This window comes from Triturus cristatus, chromosome 7 (assembly GCF_964204655.1).
Source record: "Triturus cristatus chromosome 7, aTriCri1.1, whole genome shotgun sequence".
NCBI classification, from domain to species: domain Eukaryota; kingdom Metazoa; phylum Chordata; class Amphibia; order Caudata; family Salamandridae; genus Triturus; species Triturus cristatus.
In genome coordinates this window covers 770,079,872-770,101,811 of record NC_140590.1, presented here as the reverse complement: position 1 = coordinate 770,101,811, position 21,940 = coordinate 770,079,872, and the positions used below count along the sequence as shown (strand labels likewise).

General features: G+C 50.4%; 1 protein-coding gene across 1 annotated transcript in view; it reads right to left on the bottom strand.

Moving 5' to 3' along the window:
* The window catches only part of ASPSCR1 (ASPSCR1 tether for SLC2A4, UBX domain containing), an 837,953-nt gene that overhangs the window by 412,453 nt on the left and 403,560 nt on the right, over nt 1-21,940 (bottom strand). The gene's annotated exons all lie outside the window — the stretch shown is intronic.

Below are 21,940 nucleotides of genomic sequence, written 5' to 3'. Positions count from 1 at the left end.
TTCTGGCGCTTTGCTGTTTCTCCAGATCTTCTCAAGACGTCTGCAGGTGCGTCTGGATTCTTGGAGGTCAGCGGTGAACCAGGTGGCTTTCCTGGGGTGTGGTCTGTTAGGGTTGCGTAGTGGTGCAAACTTGTCTGCGCAGCTGGAAATCCATTTGTGGAGTCCTTTGGCTGCGAGGTTGGCATCGGTTGACGTGGTGGGGGAGTCGTGGTTGAGGGTGGAGTTGAGTTGTTCCTCAGTGACTTTGCTCCAGTTACTTCGTGGGGGGTGCGGTGCAGGTTTGGGTGGTGTGAGTTTGCCAACGTGGAAGTGTACACAGTGGTGGTCTGTCCATGGGAGTTGCATGGTGAGGCTGAAGTAGATGTTTCCTCCTGCAAAGATGGGGTCGAGGGTGTGTCCTGCCTTGTGGGTGGGCGTGGTGACGAGCTGTTTCAGTCCGATGTTTGCGAGGTTGTCCAGGAGGGAGGTGGATTTGGGGTCGCTGGGGTTGTCGAGGTGGAAGTTCAGGTCTCCGATGAGTATGTAGTCCATGGAGGCGATGGCGTGGGGTGCGATGAGGTCAGCGACGGTACTGGCGAATGAGGCACGGGGTCCAGATGGTCTGTATGCGAGGGTGCTGGGGAGAGTGGTTCTAGGGCTGGCCAGGATCTGGAAGTGATGGTGTTTGGTGATGGGGAACGAGTCCTTTGTGGTGGAGGTGGAGAGTCGGAGGGAGCTCTTGTGTACAATGGCGAGTTCTCCTCCTGGGCGGTCCTCCCTCTGGATCTTATATCCGTCTGGGATGGGGGTGGCGATGTCAGGGGCCAAGGAGGCGTTGGTCCAGGTTTCTGTAAAGAAGGCGACGTTTGGCGAGATGGTGTCAAGGAGGTCCCAGATCTCTACGACGTGTCTGTGCAGGGAGCGCACGGTGAGGAGGATGCACTTCAGGGCTTCAGTGTTGTTGGCGTTCGGTGCGGGGGCCCTGGGGGTGTGGTCATAGGTGAAGAATTGGCAGCAGTGATGGCAGGAGATCTGGCCGTGGGTGGTGTTTGGCGTCTACCGCTGGCAGTTGTTGTTCCTTCCGGCGTTGAGTGCGAGGAGGGTAGCGGAGTTGTAGCGATAGGAGTTTGCAGGTCCAGGGTTCCTGGCTCTGGCTGCGGTCGGGTCACGGACGGGCACAAACGGGCTTGCCTTTGGCGTGCCAGCGGCGTGCCCGCTGCGTGGTCATGCAGCGGCCGCCATTAGTGAGGGGGAGGGAAGCGCGGGAACCGCAAGGGGGTGAGGGGCCGCTGGGGCAGCAGCGGCGGGAAGGGCACAGAGAGCAAACAGGCACAGAAGACAGAAAAAGCTGCTAATTGACAAACAGGCACAGGTACAATGACAAGACAAACACAATAGAAAATATAGTGAAGAAGCTAGAAGGAAGACAGAAAAACGGGCACAGAAAGACAGAAAAACGGCACAAACACAGAGACAGACAGCAGCGGCCAGCAGAAGAGAAAGGCTCTCCCACTGGACCACCAGGCATGAGGTGCAGGCAGGAGCCTGCGGGTGGAGGGCCTCGAACACCTACCTTACCAGGCAGAGCACAGTGCACGGAGCAGCTGCACTTAAGAGCGGAGCTGAGGGGGTGGGGGGGGGCAGGTCCCGGACCAGGAGGTCAGAGGTCTTGCTTGCGCTCCCTCGCATCGGCTGCCATTAAGTAGGGGAGGGGGAGGGAAGCGCGGGAACCGGCAGGGTGGGAGGGGCCACGGGGCAGCAGCGACGAGAAGGGCCCGGAGAGAAAACGGGGACAGAAGACAAAAAAAACTGCAAATTTACACATAGGCACAGGTACAATGACAAGACAGGCACAATAGAAAATAGAGTGAAGAGGCTAGAAGGAAGACAGAAAAACGGGCACAAAAAGACAGAAAAACGGCACAGAGACAGACAGCAGCGGCCAGCAGAAGAGCAAGGCCCTCCCACTGGACCACCAGGGATGAGAGCACAGTGCACGGAGCAGCATCACTTAACAGCAGACCTGCGGTGGGGGATGGGGGGAGGGGGAGCCGGTCCCTGACCAGGAGGTCTGAACGTGTCGTTATTTTCCAAATTTAAGAGACCCAGAAATGAAATAGACACTGTTGAAAAGCTTTGGTGGGCTTGGGATGGGTTACGCATGAGAGCAGAGCAGGAGTTGCTGTACGCCCAATCCGCCACTCTCTCTTATAACACCCAGATATCAGCGTTGGCTGATCGCAGCGAGGTGCTTAGAGCTGAAAGGCTTGGCTGGAAGACATTTTCTGATCTGTATCTAGGTGATGCCTTTGTCTCCCCGTTAGCGTGGACAGGAGGTAGCACATCACATTTCTGTGACCTGCTTCTATACTACCGCACTAGGGCAACCTTTCACCAGTTGCATGACTTCTTCCCTGCCCCATCACCCACATTAACAGCCCTGGAACACATTTTAAACAACTCATCCCAGCGAAGCTGATCATAAGTCTATTCAACTCGATGCCACATACATGACCGATCACTGAACCTAAAGCCCTTGCCAGCTGGAACGAGGAGTTACCCACGCCTCTGACCGAGGAACAATGTAGATTTTGCTGTGGTCAGCTGGAGCTGCTATCTCCAAATTATAACCTCTGCCTGATCCACTTTAGTTTCCTGCATAGGTATTACAGGACGCCCACGCAGCTTCACCGTATGGGACTCCATGAGGACATGGGCTGCTGGAGATGTGGTTCCGCCCAGGCTTCCTTTCTTCACCTGGCCAGGTATTGCCCCCAGATCGCACAATATTGGCTATAAATTTTTACTTCAATAAGTAAAATACTTGAGATGCCAATGGAGCCATCACCGCTCCTGGGTATCCTGGGGTACACGAAGGGGGCTCCGCCAGAAGTCAGGCACCTGCTTGCTATGTTGCTTTTTACTGCCGAAGAGACGTGTTGCCATGTCTTGGGGGAGAGCAAGGGTCCCGAAAGTCAAGTCTTGGATCACAGATGTCACATATTGGCAGGAGCAACTAAACACATTCTGGGAGTTGTTGCCAGCGGCCTCGTGACATCTGGGGTCCTTTTCAGTCTTGGATTCGCGCATGTGCTCCATCAAAGCATGTGCTCCATCAAATGTGCCTTCACCTGTGCCTCAGGGGTGAAAAATGTTGTATTACACATTTCTCCTGTTGACCTGGGTATAGTCAGGTGTGTTGTGCAGTCCTGACATTGGGGGCCACTTGTGTTGAAATAAGCTTCAACTGGTACTCTGCATCTTTCCTTCTTATATTTAAATTGTTATATATGTTGTATATGGTATTGTGATGCTCCATATGATATTCTTTAGCTGCACCAATTTTACCCTATGTTGTGTTTTTTTTATTCCTTTTTCTTCCCTTTGTTTCCCCTTGCCTTTTTCATTATGCCTTATTCGATATTCAAGATTATATACTGTATATCATGAATAACAATATATTTGCAACCACATGCTGTGTATGATTTATATCTAAAGGCTAATAAATAAAATTAAAAAAATTAAGTAAAAAAAGCCCATAATAATCTGCCATTTCAGCATTAGAGGTCTATATAGAACTCCCTTAGCCAAAACAGTCCTGAGAACAGTCCTGCGTATTAACAGAGAACGAACTGTCAACAGCGCTTTAACTTCTTCCCCATAAACTGTCTTGTAGACCCTCGCTCATGAATTATTTCTCTATGCATTGGACTGTCACCTTAGGAATGAGTAGACTTGTCATACATTGGTTCATGGATTACATTTTTCATAAGTCATTTATGCCGGACATGATTTATGTTTGTTGTTTTGCATGGTATGTCCCTCAAGTATTGTTCTTAATCATGACATATCATACAGTAATCTTTTTCAAGTAAATTCATATCACGTAAGACTCATACTTCATTTCATTTGTAGGAGAGTGGGTTTCTGTTGCAGTAACCACCCCCACTTTTTTTTCCAGATTTCTGATGCACTTTGACTTATGTGCCCTGGGTTCCTGCCAATCAGGTTCCCAGGATCTGTGTTCTTTCCCAAAACTGTACCTTTGTACCCCCAATTGGTACCTCTCTGGCCACATGCAACTCTCTGATAAAAGATACCATTGGTACCGAGGGCACTGGGACCAGGGAAGGTCTCTAAGGGCTGCAGCACATATTGTGCCACCCTTAGAGGTCCTGTGCCATTGCAGGCTGCATGTTTTGGTGCAGAGAAAAGTGATACCACTGCCTATGGTATAGTTAGGACACCTATCTAGCTGGGTGCACTATACCACTGGCGAGGGTACAGTTGCATGAGCATTGAACCCATTCAGTGTCTAAGTCCATTCTTAGACATTGTAAGTGCAATAAAGCCATAAAGAGTACATCAGTCAATCAATCATACTGGTCAAACAGCCAGGTCTTGAGTAGCATCCTGAAGGTCAGCAGGTCTTGGGTCTGTCGTAGGCTCAATGGGAGGGTGTTCCAGGTCTTGGTGGTGAGGTGGGAGAAGGATCTCCCGCCGGTGGTTGTTCTTCGGATGCGAGGGACGGTGGCGAGTGCAAGGTCGGCGGAGTGGAGCTGGCGGTTGGGAATATAGAAGGAAAGTCGTCTGTTGAGGTAGGCTGGGATGGTCTTGTGGAGTGCCTTGTGGACGTGGATGAGGAGCTTGAAGGATATCCTCTGGTTGACGGGGAGCCAGTGCAGGTTCTCAGGTGGGGGGTGATGTGGCTGTGGCGAGGATCAGTCAAGCAGATGCGTTTCGGATGCGTTGCAGTCGTTTGATGAGCTCGGTCGGGGCCCCCGCGTAGAGGGCGTTTCTGTAGTCGAGTCTGTTGCTGACGAGGGCCTGGGTGACTGTTCTTCTTGTATCTGTCGGGATCCACCTGTGGATCTTGCGGAGCATGCGGAGGGTGTTGAAGCAGGAGGAGGAGAAAGCGTTGACTTGCTTGGTCATCGAGAGCGTTGAGTCGAGGATGATTCCCAGGTTGCGTGCGAGGTCGGTGGGTGTCGGGGCTGCCCCCAGTGCCGTCAGCCACCAGGAGTCGTCCCAGGCTGAAGGGTTGGACATGAGGATGAGGACCTCCGTCTTGTCCGTGTTCAACTTCAGTCGGCTGATCTTCATCCAGTCGGCGACGGCCTTCATTCCTTCGTGGAGGTTGGATTTGGCGGTGAAGTGGTCCTTGGTGATGGAGAGGATCAGTTGAGTGTCATCAGCGTAGGAGATTATGGTGAGGTCGTGCTGATGGGCGACGTGTGCGAGCAGGGCCATGTAGATGTTGAACAGTGTCGGGCTGAGTGAAGATCCCTGGGGTATGCCGCAGATGACCTCAGAGGCTTCGGATCGGAATCGGGGGAGGCAGATGCTCTGGGTTCTGCCAGAGAGGAAGGAGGTGGTCCATTACAGAGCCTTGTCTCGGATCCCTACGGCGTGGAGGCGTGCGCGTAGTGTGCGGTGGCAGACGGTGTCGAAGGCGGCGGAGACGTCCAGGAGGATGAGGGCCGCGGTCTCACCGTTGTCCAGCAGGGTCCTGATGTCGTCGGTGGCAGCGATGAGGGCAGTCTCGGTGCTGTGGTTGCTGCGGAACCCTGACTGGGAAGGGTCCAGGATTCTGTTTTCTTCGAGGTATCGGGTTAGCTGTCTGTTGACGATCTTCTCAATGACCTTGGCTGGGAACGGAAGCAGAGAGATGGGCCGGAAGTTCTTGAGGTCTCTTGGGTGCGCCTTGAGTTTTTTGAGTAGGGCGTTGATCTCTGCGTGTTTTCAGCTCTCTGGGAATGTCGCGGTCTCGAGGGAGAGACTGATGACGTTGCGCAGATGGGGTGCGATGGAGCTGCTGGCTTTGTTGAAGAGGTGGTGTGGGAATGGGTCTGACGGGGAGCCAGAATGGATTGTGCTCATGGTCTTGATGGTGTCATCGATGCTCACGTTGGCCCAGGCTAGCAGGGGTTCGTGGTCGATGGTGTGCGGAGAGTCAGTATATGGTCTGGGAGCTTGTCATTACATACTCCACAGCACCATAATAGCTTTACTGAATTCTGGGAAGTTTGGTAGCAGACTTCTCAGTATAATAAATACACACTGATGCCAGTGTGGGATGTATTATACCATTCACTCAGAGGGCATCTTAAAGATGAAAAACGACTAGCCTCTGATGGATTCCCTGACTGGTAAATACCAAAATGCCACCACGAGACATGTTTCTGGGCCCGTGGGGTGGGAGCCTTCGCTCCCTAGGCACAGAAATATAGTTTTTCCTGGGCAGAGTTGGTCACACCTCCCCAGGTCAGGAAGAGCCATCTGTGGCGGGGGAGCTTCAAAGGCCTTGCCACCTTTGTAAAAGGACCCCCAGTCTCTCCGCTATCAGGAGCAGGCCCCCTGTCTCACCCCCTTTGTGGCGGGAGGGCAGTCGGGAAAAATTAGAACATCCCAGAAGGTTTGCTCACTTCTGCCAATCCCACCCCTCAGGTGGGGGAGGCGAGGTGAAGCCCACTCTTCAGTGTTCGCCATCTTGCAGATCGCAGGCACTCTCCAATCAGGGTTAGGGATGGTGCCTACTCCCCCACGTGGGGTGAGCACACCAAGGGTTAGTCACCCTCAGGTCAGTAGCCCATTGGCCACTGACCTCGAGATCCCTAAAACGCCTCTAAATACAGCATTTAGGGGGTAGCCCTGAACTAAGAAAGCAGATTCCCGCAACCAACAAAGAAGGACAAAAGAAGATGCCCAGCAGAGTAGACTGCAGAGAAGAAATGACTTGGCCCCAGCCCTACTGGTGGTCTGCTTTTTCCAGAGATCCTGCACCACAAATCGCCTAGTCCTGCAGCTAGCAACCTCCAGAAGCCCTGAGAGGACTGACTGTCGTTAACGAAGGCTGGATCTTCTGTGAACAGCAGCTCTGTTCAAAAGAATTTCCAAAGCAGGACTCCGAGTCTGCTGAAGACAAAGAAACCCGATACCTGGAACCACCACACCCGTTGCCTACGGCCCTAGTCAGAGTGACCCACCAGTCCCAGCGAGGTTCCTCAGCCCTCCAGAGTCTGAGTCCACCGTGGGTTGACCCCTCCAGGACTCCCCAACATCGCCTGCAACCTCTGCATGGAGACCCCCCCCTAGCCAACAGCGAGTGGCCCGGTAAGGTGAAATCTGACCTCAAAAGGCACCCCTGCATCCAGTCTCCCTGCGCCCTGGAGAAGAGGACCAGAGGTGCACCTACTTACCTGCCCAGCTGTTAGTTCCTCCCAGAAGACTTCCTGGACAAGCGTGCAGCCAAAAAACAAAACTGTCAACTCCCATTGAAAACAACAGGGCACCCGAAGCCAAATCAGCACCCAGCACCCGGACGCCCCTGTACTGCTGTGGGTGCACCGTGTGTGCTAAATCGGATCCCCCTTTGCCCTGAGCTAAACCCTAGGAGCTTTGCTCCCACATCCAAGTGGCGTGCCCGTGAGCAGCCACCAACTGGAGGGCCCCTATCCCCCACTGGATAACATTGGGCCTCAGCACTCTGCACCCAGAAACCCTAGTGCCGCTGAGTGTGCTCTTTGAGTGCATCATTGACCCTGGGGGAACCCTGGTTCTAACCCCAGAAACCAAACTCCCAATACTGATTACTCACCTTTAAACCGATAACCTGGTTTTCTCCCATAGAACTGCACTGACTGTTTTTCTGTGGAAAAGTGTATGCCAGTCTTAGAAACTGTGTGTTGAGAAAAACTGACTTACTTATCTTTTATCCAAGAAATGTCCCAGTATGATATCTAGGCATATCACACTAAGCAGCAAAAATAACCATGAAAAAGTAATCAAAAGTAATCCAAAAGTAATTACAACTGTATTTGAACATTTTTACAAACCTGTAAGAAAAGTCATTATTCATCCAGCTTTCTTTTTTTAACAATCGGTCTTGAAAAGCAAAATCATATTTAACCTGTACAAAGTCCTGCTTGGTTCTATAATAAAATACAATGAAGAAATATTTTTGACACAAACAGTTGGTCTGAGTTAAGTCTTGGAGTGTGTGACATCATTTCTTGCCTGAGTGTGTACAATAAATGCTTGACACTACCCTCTGATAAATCCTTACTGCTCACCCAAACTACCACAAATAGAGAGTAAGGTATTATCTACTAATATCTCTGTAAACCTTTGGAGATTCACTGGACTCTGTGCACACCATACCTTACTTTGGTATAGTAGATAAAGGGCCAGCTTCCTAAATCATTGAATTACATTGCATGATTAAATCTGAATGTCACCATTTGGGACATAAAGATACATACCTCAAGTCAATAACTTTTTTGCAAATGATCCCCTAGTTGGCCATTTATCTTATTTGTTTATTTTTTTGTTAATGTGGAAAGGAGTCACAACTTTTGGCAAGAAGGCTACCCCATTCTCAACTCCAGTTTGTCTGGAAAAGAACAAAGGTCTAGGGCGGTTGCACCGTAAGCATCTGAAGTTCACTCACGCAATGAGCTGAAGTAATTGCAATAAGAAAGATAGTCTTCAAAATAAAGAGATTTAGTGAGTAGCTACACATTGACTCAAAGGGCGTGCACAAGAGAAACATCAAGACCAAATTAAGGTCCACTGTGGCAATGCAAACAACTTGGGAAGAAGTGCGTGCCAAACCTTTTATAAACCACATCTAAACAGGTGATTTAAACAAGGATTGTTTGTACAGTAAAAATGTAATGGAACCTTTAATAGTGCACACCGTAATAATAATAACGTCCATTAGCTTGGTTTGTATAGAGTCAATATTGGGACTACCAAACCAGGCCAAAAACCTGTCCCAGTGCCTGGCATAAATGAACAGAAGTGCAGTGAGGATGACATCCACTACTTCAGGTGACAGATCAAACGTAGTCAACTGCCGCCCCTTAATTGTCATACATGGAGGTGTAGGTTGCGTAGATTCAGGTGGGTGACCGTGCCCTGTTGCTGAGACAGAAGTGCCCTGCAATGTGGCAAACAGATGGAAGGACAGATCAGTTCTAGGTATCACACTCTCCGGGACCAATCTGAAGCAGGGGTCTGGCCTTCAATTTCAGCCAGAATGCAACTCCTAGAGAGTGTAAACTCCAACGTGCAAAACTGTTGACATCGCACACATGTAAACTCCAATGTGCAAAACCTTTAACATTGCGTATACTCGACAATGACAAAAAGATCTAACCACCGTTCTCCACGTTTTCTGAAGGAAGCCGTACGCCCCCTCACAAAATATATGCTATTCGTAATCTTCCAAATGCCAGCTGTGTAGCTCATCCGTTCTGGCATACAAGAAACCTGCCAGGTAGTTTGGGATCAGGAAAATGTCCCGACACTCCAAGCGACTCCAGACATGGAGAATCTCCTGACACAGGACTAAAGACTCCATTCTGCCCTGCTTGTTGAAATACTACATGGGGATGGTAATTATCTAGAGACATTTGTAGTCATTGGCAACGGGGGCAATTACCAGGGCCCCCCAAATTCCAAGAGGTCACCTGGAAAAATAAACTTTCTCTCTATCCCACCTCTGTTTATGTATGGTTACTTTTCTCCCCTTAGCCTACTTCTACCTCTGTTTTCATTTTCCCAATCTCATCTTGATGATTTTGGGGCTCCTGGAAAGGCACATTTCATCTATTTTTGAGTGACTGCCATTTCTGAAAGTTTTATTGGTATTCCACAGGATTAAATTAGTCAAAATGGGTACTAAAATTCAAAGTTATTATGATCGGAGGCCACTAAAATATATACCATGCCTAAGGTGACAGATGGCATGGGTGATGGTGTTCTGTCAGACCCTGCACAATCCTCCCCTTGATGGACAGCAGGAAGGCCTTACGAGCCAGACGGATGGCCCAAAACTCCAACAGATTGATATGGATCTGAGCTTCCATCAGAGACCACAGTACTATGATCTCTACATTTCCCCAGTTGGTATCCCCAAACCCAGCAGTAACTTCCCTGCCAGCACAGTCAGCTCTGGGTAGAAAAGGGAGAGCGACTGCCACAGGAACAATTACGTTTACGCAGCCACCCCTGCAAATTGTGAGCATTCTCTTCCGTAATTTGGATGGCATCCAATACATTTCTTCATTGCTGGCCCACTGGAACTCCAAATTCCAGCACAGAGCTCGCATGTGCCTCCTGGCATAGTCAACCAAGAATAAGCAGCATGCTAGAAGAAGCCTCAGAGGAGCTCTCACCCTTATCAAGGACCGGGACTGATAGATTGGGATCATAGCCCGAATGTCCTGGACTTGTCATAGTGGAGGGACAAGCTTGAACTGGAGGGTATCTAGGATGACACTAATGAATGTCAGCCTCTGCAAAGGAGTCAGGTGCGACTTCGGCTCATTGATCTTCAGCCCCAGCGATGTCATGAGATTTGCCATCATATATACATGGTCTACGACTAACTGTGGAGAGTTTGCTTTCAACAAACAGTCATCAAGGTTGGGGAAACTGTTATCCCCAATCTCGAAAGGTGTTCAGCAACCACCAACCTCAATTTTGTGAACAATCGAGAGGCACCAGTGAGGGTAAGGACTGCAAATTGGAAATGCTCATGGCTGCCCTTGAACTACATGTTATGTCTGTGGGCTTGCAGGATGGGTATATGAAAATACATTTCCTGCAGTTTCAAGGACACTATGCAGTCCCCCAAGTCAAGACCAGCCAAGAATTGGAATAGTGTGAACATTTTAAATTTAGGCTTCTGCAAGAAGGAGTTCAAAGGCTGATGGTCCAGTATAGGCCAGAAGCTTCCATCCTTTTTCAGCACAAGGAAATAGCAAGAGTAGGAGCTGTAGAAAGTTGGCTCTTTATATAGTATACCAAAAAGAGGTATGATGTGTAAAGAATCCAAGTATCCCTTATAAGTGGACAAAGGCTTGCTGTAGCAAACCCAAGGTGCTCTATCTAGGGTAGTGTGGTTGAGCAGCCATACGTTTATCAGAAAGGAGTGTTAGACATTTGTTGCACACACAGTGTCAATAAATGATGCACACGCTCAAAAAGGAGTTCCACACTGATTTAGAAAAATAACAGGTATTTTTATATATTTTTTTTAAATCAAGAACTTTGTAAAGAGGTAAGTACTTTTTCGTAATATACTTTTTACAATTTTAGCAATGTTAACCAACTGTACAGATTTACGCTTAATGCTTTCCTATTAGAGAAAGTACATTCACTGCGTACAGACACTTGCAATACTTTTCTGTTTGACCCCTTTTGGTCGTGAGGTGGTAGAAGGGCAAGGACCAAAGGTCCACCAGCACATTGGTCTTATCTGCCCTGTTGAGTCCAGGTGCAGAGGTGCTAGATGGGTTGGTAGCCTTGCACACTATGCAGTAGAATGGGGATGCACTTGGAAATAGGTTGCGAAGGGGGACTTGGGGACAAGTCCGGGAGCTCCCAACAGTGGGATTGAGTCATCAGGGTCCTGGGAGTACGAGGGAGCAGTCGTTTTCCTTAGGCCAGGGTGATTGTGAGACATCAACTGTTATATGTAGATTTGCATTCTCTTTTCTCAAAGGATGTTGGGTTGGCGGGTGTGGGGATATGTACGTCCAGACGTTTATATTTTCCTTTGTACTTTTGTCGTTTGTTGGATTATTGTTGGCCTTATGGGCTGCATTTTCTACTTAGATTGCAAAATCAATAAAATGTTTTAAAAAAAGAAGATCTGAGCCATCAAAGGGTATAGCCATGAAAAAGATTGAATATGCTACTTACCAGTATGCATCTGTTCTTGGCATGTAGGGCTGCTGACATTCATATCTGTGCATAGATCGCCGCCTAGTGTTGGGTCCGGATGATTGCACATTGTTGTCCTGGAAGAGTCTTCGAAGTATCACGAGATAGGTGACTCCTCCCCTGGACCACAGTGCGCATGGGCATCCTCTCCATCCTTAGATTGTTTTTCGCCATTGTGGCAGTGATGGAGTAGATACAGTAAGTGATGACCATGCTATATAGTAATTCTGAGTGCTGCAGCCGCTACAGGCGCCGGGGAGGAGGGTGGGCGATATGAATGTCAGCAGCCCTACATGCCAAGAACAGATGCATACTGGTAAGTAGCATATTCAGTTCGAGGCATGTGGGCTGCTGAATTCATATCTGTGCATAGAATATATAGCAGTTCCTCCATTAGCGGCGGCTACCCGTGCCAGCTGCAGCAGTCTGAAAAAGAGTTTTGAGAACAGCCTGTCCTACAGCTGCCTGCTGTTTTGAGTGTACATCTACACAGTAGTGTTTGGTAAATGTATGTATAGTGGACCATGTGGCTGCTCTACATATTTCCTGCAAAGGAATGTATCCTAGGAAAGCCATGGACGCCCCTAACTTTCGTGTTGAGTGCGCTCGTGGGGGAATCGTTAATGTGCGTTTAGCTTTTTGATAGCAAATTTGAATACATTTAACGATCCATCTGGCTATCCCTGCTTTGGAAATGGCGTTGCCCTTGTGTTGTGGAGAAAAGGCAACGAAAAGTTGTTTTGTTTTCCTAAAATCCTTAGTTCTGTCTATATAGTACAGGAGGGCCCTCTTTACATCTAGTGTATGGAGCATTCTCTCTGCGACATTTTGTGGATTTTGAAAGAAAACAGGCAGTTCAATAGTTTGATTCATATGGAACTGCGATATCACTTTGGGCATGAATTTGGGGTTGGTACGTAGTACAACCCTGTTTGCGTGAACCTGTATGAATGGCTCTTGAATGGTTAGTGCCTGGAGTTCACTAACTCTTCTTAACGAAGTGATTGCCACTAAGAAAGCTACTTTCCAGGTGAGGAATTGAATCTCACATGAATGGAGAGGTTCAAATGGTGGACCCATTAGTCTGGTGAGGACTAAATTGAGGTTCCACACCGGTGCCGGTGGGTGTCTTGGGGGAATTACTCGTTTGAGTCCCTCCAAGAAGGCTTTGATGGCAGGCACTCTGAATAAAGAGAGGTGCTGCCTGTTTTGGAGATAGGCTGCTATCGCGTTTAAATGGATACGTATTGAATTGTATGCCAGATTGCATCGGTATAAGTGTAAGAGATAACAGATGATGTTTTGAATGGATGCGTCCAGCGGGTTAATGTCATTGTTGTTGCAGTAAATGACAAACCTTTTCCATTTAGCCGCATAGCAAGCTCTGGTAGTGGGTCTCCTGGCCTCCTTGATGATATCCATACAGTGAGGTGGCAGGTTTAGGTAGCCAAACTCTAAGACTTCAGGAGCCAGATTGCCAGGTTCAGCTGTTGCGGATCTGGGTGCTGAATCTCGCCATGGTTCTGCGTTAAAAGTGCAGGTTTGATCCGCAGCCTTTGATGCGGCACCACGGAAAGTTCTAGAAAGGTGGTGTACCATGGTTAGCGCGCCCATGTGGGAGCAACTAGGATGAGTGTCAGTGAGTGTTGTCGCAGTTTGCGGGCCACTAGAGGTATTAATGGCGCTGGGGGAAAAGCGTACGCAAATCTGCCGGACCAGTTCATCCATATCGCATTGCCCTGTGACTGTGGATGTGGGAACCTGGCGGCAAAGCTTTGGCATTTTGCGTTTTCGTTTGTGGCGAATAGGTCTATCTCTGGATGACCCCACTGTTGGAAGTACGGTTGGAGAACTGACGGATGTAGCTCCCACTCGTGCATCTGGTGGCTGTGTCTGCTGAGCAGATCCGCCATCTGGTTGTCCTTGCCGGGGAGGTGTTCCGCCATGACCAATCCGGGCTCGCCCGGCCGTCTTAGCCTCAGTTGGTATTCTCAGCGCTTGGACGCCCCAGGGCAGCTACGTGCGCTTTATAAAACTCATTTCATTCATTCATTCATTCATTCATTCATTCATTCAATATGTTCCTCTGAATGGCCCACTTCCACATGCTCTGAGCCAGATGAGACAACTGTGGAGAATGTGTTCCTCCCTGCTTTTGTATGTAGTACATGGCAGTCATGTTGTCCGTCCGGATCAACACGACTTTGTTGCACAAGTGTACTTTGAATGCCTTCATGGCTAGGAAGATTGCCATCAGTTCCAGAACGTTGATGTGCATCTTCTTTTGTTGCGTTGTCCATAGTCCCTGCACTGTGTAAGTGAGTACATGAGCTCCCCAACCCTGGAGAGAGGCGTCCGCTGTCAGTATTATTTGTGGAACAGGCTCTTGGAACGGTCGGCCCTTGCAAAGGTTTTGTGGATTCCACCAATGCAGAGAGTTGTATGCCCGACCGCTCACCAACACTAGGTCTTTTAATTGGCCGTGAGCCTGATTCCATTGACGTGCCAAGCACTCCTGAAGCGAGCGCATATGTAGACTCGCGTGCGGGACTATGAAAATGCAGGAGGCCATCATGCCTATCAACTGCATGAACACTCGCGCAGGAAGGGAGTGTTGAGGTTTGAACTTTGAGATCAGCAGTTGTATGCTGTTGATCCTTACCAAATTTGGCTGAGCTGTGGCTGCCAGAGTGTTTATGGTCGCGCCCAGGTACTGTCGTACGTGTGCGGGTTGGAGATGTGATTTTGGGTAATTTAGTGAGAATCCCAGACTGTGAAGAAGGTGAATGGTAAGGGACATGTGGCTGGCACACTGCTGGGCCGACTTTGCCTGAACAAGCCAGTCGTCCAGGTAAGGGAAGACGTGAATGTGTTGTCTCCGTAGATGTGCCACCACTGTTGCTAGGCACTTGGTAAAGACCCGGGGTGCTGTTGTTACTCCGAAGGGGAGAACTTTGAACTGATAGTGATGGTTTTGTATAGTGAACCTGAGATATTTCCTGTGTGAAGGGTGTATGGGTATGTGGAAATACGCATCTTTTAGGTCTAGTGTGGCTAGGAAGTCTCCCTGACTGAGTAGCGGGAGAACCTGCTGTAGGGTGAGCATATGGAAATGCTCTGAGAGAATGTATTGGTTGAGGGGTCTCAGGTCTAGTATAGGTCTGAGCGACCCGTCCTTTTTTAGGATTAAGAAGTACAGAGAGTACACCCCTGTCCCCTGCTGGTTGACGGGCACGACCTCTATTGCACCTTTTTGTAGCATACTTAGCACTTCCTGCTGCAATAATGCCAAGTGCTCTACGGACATAGGACGGTGCTTTGGCGGTATGTTGGGTGGAGTGGACGTTAATTCGAGACAGTAACCGTGTTGGATAATGTCCCTGACCCACCTGTCTGTGGTGATGGTCTTCCACGCTGACAGGAACTGTTGGAGTCTCCCCCCGACAGGTGTTATGTGGTCGGGGGGCAGGGAGAGGGCGTCACTGTTTGTTTTTGGGGGAGGACCTGGTGTTGCCGTAACCGCGTCCTCTGCCCTTGGTGCTGGAGCCACGATATCCACCTCTGTTGGTTTTATCGTAGGTACTTTGTGTGCCCCCTTTAGTGTACTGCTGCTGTGACCTCTGACCTCTAGCTGCTCCTCTATTCCCGGGGCGACGAAAGGAGCCACTACGAAACTGCTGCGTCTGCAGAGCCCCCATTGATTTCGCAGTGTCAGTGTCTTTTTTAATTTTCTCGAGGGTAGTGTCAACTTCAGGGCCAAATAAATAGTCTGGGTTGACCGGTTGATTCAGAATATTGTTCTGAATCTCTGGCTTGAAGCCTGAGATTCTCAACCATGCATGCCGTCTTAACATGACGCTTGTGTTGATTGCCCTCGCCGCTGTGTCGGCTGCATCCAGTGCGCACTTGATGGATGCGTTGGTAAGGAGTTGTCGCTCTCTAATGAGGATCTCCGCTGCCTCTTTATATTCATCTGGCAAATGTTGGAGTAGGGATTCGAGTGTGTCGTAGTGGGACCTATCATACCGGGCCAGGAGTGCCTGTGTGTTTGCAATGCGCCAGATGTTCGCTGCTTGCGCTGCAATCCGTTTGCCTGATGTCTCCAGCACTTTGGACTCCTTGTCTGGGGGAGGAGCATCACCTGTTTGTGAGTGGGCTCTTTTGCGAGCATTAGCAACCACCATGGAGTCCAAAGGTAACTGACCCCTAATGTACATAGGGTCTCCGGGTGCAGGCTTGTACTTTTTTTCAATCCGGGGGTTTAGCACCCGTGCCCTGGTTGTTTCCTTAAAAATGTCTTTGGCAGGTTTGAGGACCCCTTTTAACATGGGCAGAGTCTTGACAGTTCTTTCGGAAGAGGCGAAAGTGTCCACCAAGAAGTCTTCTTCGACAGTGTCAGAATGGAGTTCCACTCCATGATTGGCAGCAGCCCGTTCAATGAGGGCATTAAAGGCAGCAGTGTCCTCTGTGGGAGAGGTCTTTATGTTATAAAGCTGCGTATCATGGGTATCTGGTGTGGTACCCTGGTCTGTGGGGTCATCCCATGCCTGATCTGGGTCTTGTAGGTGATCATCAGGATCGATATCCCCAGGGTAGGTGGTATCATCCCCTACATAGTCCTCTACTGCGTCTGCCTCTGAAGGCGTCAGAGAAAAGGACGGTGGATCCTGATGGAAGGGTTGAAAGTGTTCATGAAGCACTGGCTCTGACCCTGCCGGCAACTTGTGTTTGAGAGGAATTTTATAGGAGTCCAAACTTCTTTCTGGCGTGAGTTTCCTCTTGCGGAGCATCAACCTGCCAGTGTTGGCGTCGATAAATTGTGGCTGTGAAGGCTCGAGATCTGTTTGTCCAGTGGCTGGGGACTGTGCCCGGAGGACACGTGTCCGAATCTCGAATAGTTTCGGCGCCGTGGGCGGCGGCAACCCAAACGTGATGTTGGTCGGCGCCGAGGGGGCTTTGGAAGCCTTGTGCGTGTCGGGGCCCGACGTCGAGTGGAGGGCTGCCCGTTCTCTGATGCGTTGCAACGATGCCGAGACCTGTTGCACGGTGAACGCAGACGGCTCTTTGGAACCGATCGGCACCTTGGAGGTAGGCGACTTCCTTGCAGTCAAGGGGTCATCGATCCGAAGGGAGGTATCTACGCTCGTTGGAGTCGATGACTTGGCAAGCGCCGCCATCTTAGACGTCGACGTAGACGGGGTGGTCACCTTGACTTTGGTGGTTGGGGCCGACGTCTTCGGTGCCAGAGGCCGAGGCGCCTTGTGGGGTCCGAGGGCCTTCCTCTTTGGTTCGGCAACCGTATCCGCTGCGGTGAGCTCGGCACCGAAATCCCTTATTGCGCGGTCGGAGCCGATGACCTTTGCCGGCGCCGAAGGAGTGGAGGGCTTCGAGGCCTTCGAGCCGATCACAACCAGTTTCACTTTCGGTTTCGATGGAACTGGTGCGATGGATGGTTTCGGTTTCGCTGAAGGGAACCCAGTCGTCTTTGACAATAATGGCTCTTGCGAAATGTTCGAGGCCGGGCCTGAAGGCGGGGCCGAAGAACCGTGAGATTGATCTCGGGTAAGGTCCGAAGGCGATCCCTCGACCTGAGCCTCATGACGACGTATTTTGTCGGCCTCCGTATCGACGGGTTGGCCTAGCTCTTCGCCGGAGCTATCTTCCTCGGCCCCAAAGGCCTCATCGTAGTCTCCTACCTCGTCGACGACTTCTTCTCTCTGAAAGATCACCTCATCGTCGTCTTCCGATCGGGAATCGTGTTCGGAAGCGGGGCTGGAGTCTACTTCTTCCACGCTCTCGGCGTCCTCGTGTTCGGTGCTAAAGATGTTGGCCGGGGCAGGCGCCGATTGCTGCGCCTCCAATCTCGCTGCCCGTCGATTCCGGAGAGTCTTCTTCGAGCGGAATCGGGCACAGGCCATACATTTCGACTCATCGTGATCCGGTGAGTGACATTTTTTGCATACCAGGTGGACGTCGATGTGTGGGTATTTCGCGTGGCACAAAGGACACCTTTTGAACGGAGTCCTCGATTCCATCGTCGATCGAAGTTCGATGTTCGGACCCAGCGGATCCGAAAGGCTGGAAGAAGGTGCTAAAGCACTAAGAAACTATTTGATACCGAACGGGAACAGTACCGACGAAAACTAGAGGCCTTTTGGCCTTAAATTTAAATTTCCTAACTTGAGCTAAGATAAGCACATCCGAACCCAATGGCGGAAAAAAACAATCTAAGGATGGAGAGGATGCCCATGCGCACTGTGGTCCAGGGGAGGAGTCACCTATCTCGTGATACTTCGAAGACTCTTCCAGGACAACAATGTGCAATCATCCGGACCCAACACTAGGCGGCGATCTATGCACAGATATGAATTCAGCAGCCCACATGCCTCGAACATGTGCATCTCTGAAGACCCTGCGAAACGCATTCATGCAGGACTGTGGAGCACAGAACTGGTGCCAATAGCTCTTCCCGGGCAATCATGAACTGTCTGAGCAAGAGAGGCCCACGGTCTTCTAAGACCACCGCCAAGAAATTGCTGGCCATGTCCTAGATGGTGTACGTAACGCTGCCCAACAAACAGACTGTGATGACCAATCTCAAAGCCAGGTTATCAGAGAATAATATTTGTTTTCTAAATGCCTTAATCCTCTTGGAGGGAGGAGCCAAGATGGCGACCGGGACGGCAGCGTAGACTCCCGGCTCCGTGAACCTCCGCATCCCGCACGGATATCCTGCCTGAGATCCTCAACCTGTGCTACGTGGTCGTGTTTCTGAAGGAGGGGGGCTCCCGACTGTCTGACTCCGAAGTTGCTAGCTGCGGTATCGCCGGAGAAAATCGCATCTGAACTTTGCGGCCGACGCGGCCCTGGAGCCGGGACATCGAGTGGACGCCGTGGCCGGGTGGCAGTGCGACAATAGCGGCCAGTGGTGACTGGGTGGAGTCGGTCACCGGAGCGGTGCCGGACTCGGCCTACATTTCGACATGGTCACTTCTACTGTCCAGCGTAGCGGACCGAGTGCATGACCGGGGGTGCAAATTTTGGATCCTCCGGTGGCTGCCCCTGCCTTGCCGGTGAGCTGCCCGGCCGCCGTCCGTATCCTGCCCCGATCGCGGCGGGCCGCCCCCGGATTTCTGCGGGGGCTGGTCCGTGGTGGGGACGACTGTTGCCCGTGACCAAGGATAGTTTTTTGCTTGCCCCCGGAACCCGGCCACCCGCGACGTGGACACCGCGACGTTTGTCTCGGCCCCGGTGAGGGTCGGGCATACTTGGCGGCCATCTTTGGGCGATGAAGCCTACCATCCTGTCCGCTGGGTCGCGGCGGGCCTGTGAGCGTACGACTTCTGGGAGTATGGCGGCAAGAGCGCAGAGAGCTGAGCTGGGGTACGGCGACCTCCTCGAGGCTCTTGGTACTCTTCACTCCTCCTTTGTTCATGGTTTCGTGATCCTAGGGAATAGGCTCGATGGTGTTGCGTCGGAGTTGGGGCAGTGGCGGCCCGCCTGTTCACACGAACGCAGAGACTACCCACACTGCGCGCAGGAGGATGCTGTGGCGGCCGCCCCTGAGGTTAGTGCACGACTAGACGCCCCGGCCAGTATGCTACAGTGTGTTCGACCTTCTGAGGGCCTGATCTCTCCCGGAGGCGATGGACCTGTGTGTGCTGTGGTGGCCTCGTCCCGTACATGCCCTCCTACGACTCAGGGACAACTCCAGCAACTAATGTCTGCTTTGGCTGCTTCTGCCTCCCTGAACCCTGCATGCAGTACAGATCCTAGGGCAGCCCTGGGAAGCCAGTTTCTTCACGCGGCGGACTGTGTTCCTCAGAGACTTCCACCCCACCTGTGTGTGTCGCTTCTCTGTCGTTGTTGGACATTTCTCTGCCTGGGGACATTGGGTGTGATGCTGGGTCGAGGGGTTGGCGTGGGCAGAATTCCGAAGAGTGGTCAGGGATGAGGCTGCCCCTCTGGGGTGGTCGCCTAGTGGACGGGCGGGCTTAGGGGTGGCGTGCTCTCCTGACGTGGCTACTGGCACAATAGGTGCATAATGCTCCCCATCGTGGTTTGAGAAGATTGTCTTGGTGCTGTTCCTTGTTCACTTTAGGGGAACCTTACCGTGCGGGAGGGAGAACGCCGGGGGTCTGTTATGAAGGCCCTCCTCCAAGTTTATAAATACTTTCTCTACCCCCCCGCCCGGTGGGGGTCTTTTCCTACCTCTTTTTCCCTACTCTTCTATATTTCGGGTCTGGTTCCAGGGCGACAGGCACACTGCTGGGGGGGGGGGCCGTACTCATTTGCAGAGGTGCAGGGTGGGGGGTTGGGGGAGGGGATTCTGTATTCTTTCATCTCCTTTTCCATGGCCTCCTTTTTCTTCTCTGACTCTTTTTGTTTTTTCTTTTTCCGGGATCAGCGTGATACACTCCCTGTTGTTATGCCTCGTTGCCGTTCCATGTGTTCACAACTTCCGAGGTGTTCTTGGGGAGTTTTGGCGGGGGCCTGCGGGCGCAACTGTATATTATGTTCTTCCCCATCCTGATGTTCTTGTGTTTGCGCCATCGACCTAACAGATTGCTGTAAATCGCTAACATCCATTACTCTGCAGATCCGTGATTGTTGTTTTAAAATTGCTTGTCACCTGATCCTACTGCCTTGTCTCATTATAAAATGAAAACCTTTTCTCCTGGTGCCCTACTTACGCTGTTCACAGTAATAGTAGTACGATTTTGCTCCCCGAAGTGCTGCCTGGGTTTGTACTTGTCGTTATTGCCCTGATTGCTTAGCGGCCGGCCCTGGGGGGTTGTAGGCCCATACTTGTTCTTATTGAACTGTTCAATAAAGGTTTTCAAAAAAAAAAAAAAAAAAAAAAAAATCCTCTTGGACTCTCTATCCAGAGAAGTCATGGGTATGTACTGAGGTTGAAGCCAGAACCAGCAAGCTCTCTGCAGTATGGTATTTAGTGACAAAATCAGGGACGTCAGGCGCCTGTCTGTGATGCCTTGCCACATGCCTATTCATCGGTGGGAAAGAACAGAGCTTTGACCATATGCCCATCAAGGTATCAGTGAGGGCCTCATTGAAGGGAAGTAAGAGCTTAGACTTGGCTGGCCCTGGCTTAAAAATTTCCATAACAATGTTAGTTTTGGTCTCGACTGAAGGCAACTTCTAATCTAAATCCTCAGATGCTCACCGAGCCACTACTGCAAGTGATGCACTCTCTTCTGTTGGTTGCCCAAATAGTGAGTCCAATACTGTATCAAGGATCTATCAATCCCATTGGCCTAGGAAACGTTCATGTAAAAAATGTCATCATCATATTGAAGAGAAGATCACCATCCCCTTCCCCACCACCATCATCTCGCTCAGGGGGTGTACAATGTTCAGAGTCAAAGCTAAAAATATAATGGAGATTCTGGTGAATTTGCCCTTGTAGAGGCATCCAGTACAGAGTACAGCTGTATAATGACCAGTTTCACTTCATTAATTTCAATTTCGTAGTGCGATATCGGTTGATGCTGGGCTGAAGTCTCAAAATCAACACCCAATCCTCTCCCGGTGCTGACTTCAACAAGGAATAGCCTGGCAGAGTTCCTGGGTCTCCAGGCCCTATGGGGCGGTAACGTGACACGAGCGGTCGGGCAACTGAAGGTCTGTGTGTAAAGCAACCATACAACACGCACCTCACATGCGACGAGGAACACACACAATAAGTGACGCCACACTGTAGGAGTTATGTAAATACTCAAGTTTATCCAAGTAGATCACGTTAGATGCAGTTCATAAGGCAGCAGTACATTTCATAGGTTGATAATACAATAGCTAGCGATGTACATATCAGTCAGGAGCTATAAAGGCTGTTTCTACCACATATGCAATTCATGAAATAACAGTACTGCCTGGGGCACAACTACCACTCACGTAGCTGCACACGCGCGTTGGGCGCGCTAACCGGTGACGACCTCAGAACGGGGCACCTAGCATGGAGAGCTACTCGTGATCTCAGGCACATAGCACTGTAATAGGGAATATAAATAACAGAGCGCTACTCGTAATCAATAGCGTTTAACACTTCAATATGGCACATGGACACTAGCGCGCTACTCGGAATCAATAGCACGTGACACTTCAACCTGGCATATGAATAACAGCGCGCTACTCGGAATTAATAGCACGTAACACTTTAAAGCAGGGCATGTAAAAACAAAGCGCCACTCATAATCAAAGACTCTCAGTA